This window comes from Micropterus salmoides, unplaced genomic scaffold, assembly GCF_014851395.1.
Source record: "Micropterus salmoides isolate LMB-PRFRI ecotype aquatic unplaced genomic scaffold, ASM1485139v1 Ms_hic_scaffold_12, whole genome shotgun sequence".
In the NCBI taxonomy this organism is placed as follows: Eukaryota; Metazoa; Chordata; class Actinopteri; order Centrarchiformes; family Centrarchidae; genus Micropterus; species Micropterus salmoides.
The window spans coordinates 11,965,684-11,971,691 of NW_024040263.1; the positions used below are offsets into that span (position 1 = coordinate 11,965,684).

The window sequence follows — 6,008 nt, forward strand, 5'->3', positions numbered from 1 at the left end:
AGCTATAAAGGTCATGAAATGAGCCACATCAGCAGGATCAATTCTGAGAATAGCTGAGGTGGTTCTGCATGTACTTGTGAACAAAGGTTTAGTTGTCACTTCATAAACTCAGAAACGATGAGGGTCACCAACCAACAGAAGAAAAATACTATTAAGAATTCAGCCTTCTAAATCAATTACTTTTCCCCAGAGACTGTGACATCTGTGGGAGGCTGAGGGAGAATCATTAAAACAGTTGTAAAAAAAAAAAAAAAAGAAAAATATGAATTGGCAGCAGCTTGGCAACACACTCCAGTTACAACATCTCAATGAGAAAATGTGCTGTTTTCTTGTTACTCTCTTGGTTCTTAAGGGATATGAACTGCTTTTGCTCCCTCTCCATGAGTGTTTGAACTAGTGCGACTAAAACCTTGTAACAGGTAATTTCGCCCCTTAATGAAAGTTGTTATCAAAGAGCAACTGTGATTTTGTAAAGAGAGATGCTTGGTTTCCATGCTTTGCTAGTTTGAAGGATTCCCAACAACAGTTCAGCTGGAAGCCCCCTTGTCAAATAAGTGAGCACACTGACTGCCCATTCCCAGGGCCCGATGTTTCCAAGAACATTGTATGTCCCCTTAACATAATAACAAAATCACCAAACATCTAGCATATTAACCAAAATGTGTAATCTTATAGTATAATACACCAACCATATAGCTGAGCCTAAAATCCTTGACCTGCAGTTAGCTAAAAGCTTAACTGAGTAGTTTGGTTTGGCTAACCTTACCATGCCGTTCCCCTTATTAACCACTATCATACATTAACCCTGGTAACATAGGACCTGGGATAAAGTGGACTTGAAAAATGCCTGAGGATGGAGAGTTGAGAGTTTTTAGGAAACACTTATCTATCATTAAAGAGGTCACTTTTAAGACTAGGAATAGAAACATTTGAACAGCTAGCTTTTGAACCACTCACTGCAGAGAAATATTTAATGATAAAACTAAATTTCAGATAGGCCTAAGCATACAAAGAGACACAAAAAGACTATTATAAAGTTTAAAAATGCACAAAATCTAATAAAGTCTACTATGGTCACCATGGTAAGCAATTAGTATGAGATTATATAGGAAAAGAACATCAAATTGATTTTAAAAAAGACAAATGTCCCACTTGTTTGCTTTAAAAAGTGACTGATTAAAAGATTTGTGGCTGATGGATTTGACTAGCTACTGGGGCTTGGCTGTGCAGAAACATTTACCTGCAAGTCTCACTGCAGATTTTCCAAATGTAATCACATCAGTTAAACAGCCTTAAAAGCAGAAAGCAAATTAGCACTTTAGTTTACCAGCTGATCACCAAGGGTTTTAGTAATTTTATCCAGTTTCATCACCACATCAAGTCAGCCCATACCATCTACTCTATATTGCTACATGCCGAGTCATATTACATCAGCTGACCTCAAGCAAATGCAATTTAGATAACTAGCTGCATGAAAACAATATGCATATGGCAGATCAGTGCTGTGTCTTCTTTGAAACTTCAAGACTTGGACACCACAGCATCAACTCAACGTCATCCTCTTACACACTGCTTTTGAATACACCTTTACACATCCAAATCTGTGCAGATCTGTTAGCAGCTTTTGTTTGCTGAGAGTACAGGATTCCTACATTCTGAGGCGCCGTTAAAAATTTAGCTCTATCATGAGATCTGAGCTGCGTGAGATATAAAATTTTGATTGTCTATTTCCACACAAGTAAAGCTGTGATGGCACAAGGGGTGCACTTCATTCTCTTGCACTTTTCATTTATTTAAAATCTATTAGCTTCACAAAAAACAGACAAAATATCAGCCTGGCTACTGACTAACTTGCAATGCTTTGCGAGCAGTTTTGTGTTGAAATGTTATTCAACCACACCCACCCACAGACTTCGGAGTAATGGAAGGACGGTGGATGGATTGATTTTTTTTTTTTTTATTATAGTCCTGTAGAGAATTAAGCTAGGCTGTAACAATATATAAACGTTAACTGCAACAGCTCTTTTGCTGGGCATTGTGGATGTGGGGGTGGTCTTAGACAGACTAATACACAAGAAAAGTAACTTAGGAAAATAACCTTGTTCTTTCTTGCTGCACCAAGCAGCTGCTGACACTATACTTTCAAGCATTGCTGGGTCATCTACTTTATTGTCCCCTACTGAAATATTATGCTGTTTTCTTTTATATCTTTATAGTCCAGTGTGGGATAATGTCATATAAACAGTTATGGAAACAGCATATTAATCTAGCCAACCTAACATATGCCCAAAATATGTCCCATATTGTTGAGAAGGCTTAAGTAGCAGGTGTTTATTTGTTGCAAAACAAACATCACAAAACAAATATCACTCAGATTTCACTCAAAATTGATGTGGTAGACACGAGTGCTACAACTATTGATCGTTCTGTGTTTTTTCTATTGCCTCATCTCTCATCTCTTAAACAGCATCAAACATTTGTGCAAGAGCTGGAGGGAGAGAAGGCCTAAGAGGAGAGGCAATCCTGTTCCAGTTAGCGGGGGTACCATGGCTACCTCAAAGCTCTGCTTCAGTACAACAACAGGGGGTTCCATGGTGTTCAGCCAATATCGCTTCCTCTCCCAGGAGACGGAGAACACAATGCGCTCCAGACTGCCATTGATTGCACAGTCTCACCCATAAATTATGGCTTTTGCTTATCCCCAGTAACAGAAACAGCCTTTACGCAGCAAATGGTATATAGTAACTGAGCCGAGACATTCATATGATTACACAGAGGTGGCTGTCAAACCCTGTAATTTGGTCATAACATGAGGAATGAGGAATAAGAGGTGAGCTACATGCTAGCTGAAAATAAGTGTGTGTCGTAATAAGAACGAGCTCAAACGAGACTGATTTTGCTCAGTCAGGGACAAATCGCTTAGACCCCGGCCTTGTCAAAATGTGTTACCTTTGTATTTCAAATAGAGTTTTATTTTCTGAAATCAAACCAAAAGTTTGTCCACAGGATCAAAGTGATGAAAAAAAAAGTGAAAACAGTGATTATAAAATGTCATACAAGTTTTTCTTTACCAATTGCGCAGCATGCTTTAGTAATTAACATGACATCCTAATCCTGAATATAGATGTAGTCTACTGTAAAATAAAAACAACAAAATAACCTAACCTAATAAAGATTGAACAATAGGCCTTGCAAGATGGTCTTAAGCAGTGATACACATATGCAGTTATTTCCCAAAGAGTAGTAAAGAGTCTGTCCATGCTTGGGAGCCTGGAATTGCATCTCTTGCCTTGTCTGTTTCTAGTCAATATTTAGTAAAAGATATCTTTAGTAATTTTTATGGTACTTGTTAAGCAAAATCCCTGCAAACACACACTTTTTTTCCTTACGACACTGCTTTTCTGTGGGAAATGTTAAAATGCATTGCGAGTAAGGGCCAGACTGAACAAGTGCCTAAAACATCAGTAGATGATTTATTGTTTTATGTATTTGTTAACAAAAACATTTGATGAATGAATTGTTTAAGTGATTATACAAACAATAGCTGGTCCCACTTTCTCCAATGCTGCTTTTTATGATGTAAATTAATATCCTTCAGTTTAGACTATTTGTCTGACAAATAAGTAAAGATGCTCTATTTTTTGACATTTTAGAAGCTAAATGATAAATATAGTAACAAAAAAGAATTGCCAGATTTATTGAATATAAAAAAATACTCAGTTGCAGCCCTTGACTGATTTCATTACATAATGATGGATATCAAGTGATATAACAAATGTAGGCTTATTATATTTCACCCTTATTATTATTATTATTGTTGAATGCTTTTCTCTTAAACAACAACAGCAGTAAGTTTTCTCTTAAACACATGTGAATTATTAGATTCTTTTAGCCTTTGCAGGCTGTCCCTTCATGTGGCTAATGAAATGACAACATATCCCCTATATGTTCACCATGTCATTGGGGGGACACAGCCCTGACACTTCAGTCTGAGCATACCTCCTTGCCAATCAAACCTTCAGATTCTAAATACAGCCACTATGTGACCCGTGGAGGCCTCTGAGATTGCATATATCCAGTTACAGGAAGAAAATGTGGCACACTACACTCACAAAAGCTGTGGTCTGACTCCTGCATGGTAGTGTTGCACCCAGCGCACCACAACACACATACGCACACTTTTGATAACGTACATTTTTGCAATAGCTGATGAACAGACAGAAGACATTTATCTTTAGCTTTAGCTGAATAGGTCAGCTCACTATTTGCCCTAACAGCACAGCACGGTCAGGGGCGGGTGACACTGAATATAGTCACGCTTGATTCGGCTGTGTTTTACGCAGCCTGCCAGGTTACTTAAACTAATTGTTTTCATTGTTAAAAAGAGTTAACAGACACTTGACTTTGAAGTAACGTTAGACTTGCAGGGTGAGGCGCAAGGCTGTACACTGGCTCGGAGTCCAGCACGACGACTTAATACGGAATTCACAACCATGTGCAAAATATTTGAATTAGTTATATTTAACGTTAACTCGAGCGGCAGAAAACGAGAGGTGAGTTTATTCGAACCGTGCGTTCAAATGAACTCACCACAACAAAAGAGGGAAAAAATGATCAGACAAAGAAATTTAAGAGCGCCGCAAACACACGAAGGGAAGAGGTTAAGTGGTCTTTAAGTGAGTGAGGAAGCTGCAGGATTACGAACCAGCCTCAGGACGATTAAACAGCCGTTAATGCAGATGTGAGACCGTTATTTTCCTAGCCTAAAAGTGGCTGCTGTCAGTTAGCTTAGCCTCTCCGCTAGCCTAGCAGCCTAGCTCGTCTCTGCCCGACAGGCTGGCACAATTCAGTCGGAGCAGGCTTTCAGCACTGGGCTCACTGGATAGCGGTGCTCGGAGTGCGGTTTAGAGAACGTTAGCAGAGTGGGCGACACTGAGATTTTAGCTAACAAGAACAGCCCAGCTCCGGAAACAAAAGCTATGGAGGCAAGTTGTAGTTTAATTTAATGGGCTTCAAAGTATTTCGGTGCTGGGATTTATTTACCTAGCTTAAGCACAATGATTAATGAAAAGGCGGACCTCGCCTTAGCTAATGTTAGCAGCACCGCGGGTCAGACAGTGTAACGCTACCAGGCTGCTAGCAAAAAAAAAAAAAACAATACCCAGTTGGCAAAACACAGCATCAAACTAACTAACGCTACGCACCTTTAACCGTTGGATATGACACCTCTTGCAGGTCCACAAACCGTGTACAGCGCCTGGTTTCACTGAGTATTCCCCCCAAAAAGTGTTGCGATTAACCCACGGTGAACAGAGAAAATCGACTCAATCTGGAAGCTTTCCTCGATCCTGTGGTGCTGAATCTGAGGCTACACGCTTCTGTCGGTGTCTCGGAAATGTCTCCTCCTCCTGTGGCTCCCTGCGAAATAATGACCCCTCCCAGCGCCCCGACCACAACTACGGAGCAGGCAGGTGCAGATGATGGTGCGCTAGTAACGGAAAGGCTTGCTATATAGTGGGCTGTGTGGTAGAGGGTTGTCAAATCAAGAGTCTCCGGCGTTGACGCATGCGTGATTCCTAGTGATGCGCCCTGCTAGTGAACACACTGTAGGGAGGATGTGCCATATTGTGGGAGGGTGCATGCCGATTCCAGCTGTAGTAATAGTAATAACAGCATAGCAAAAGTAATAGTCTAACTCTTTTAATACTATACCACATTTAAAAAGATACCATATGCATATTACAGAAAGACTCGGTGTATAAGTCACATGGCCATTACAGAATAAAGCATCTGTCTAATATCACAGACATGATGGGTAAAAATTTGACTTAGCAGGTTGAGTTGGACCAAGTTCTGTGTGGGTGGAGTTATTATTTTTGTATGTTTTTAATTGTGTATAATTGAAGAACCTTACAATTTGGCTACAGATTACAAGTGCTACAAGTAGGCTATTTGATCAAGGATCAGGATCTGATCAATAAAAATCTAATCTTGAAAAAGGTGTTCTT

General features: G+C 39.7%; 1 protein-coding gene across 2 annotated transcripts in view; it reads right to left on the reverse strand.

Annotated features, from left to right (window-relative positions):
- The window catches only part of ctnna2 (catenin (cadherin-associated protein), alpha 2), a 329,015-nt gene extending 323,495 nt beyond the window's left edge, over positions 1–5,520 (reverse strand). The window contains exon 1 of one of the 2 annotated variants that reach the window (XM_038713371.1): positions 5,205–5,509. The gene's annotated coding sequence lies outside the window, so the exon portion shown is untranslated. Of the gene's footprint in view, positions 1–5,204 lie in introns of both variants that reach the window. The other variant, XM_038713372.1, reaches the window with a different exon arrangement.
- Between the last annotated feature and the right edge of the window lie 488 nt (positions 5,521–6,008).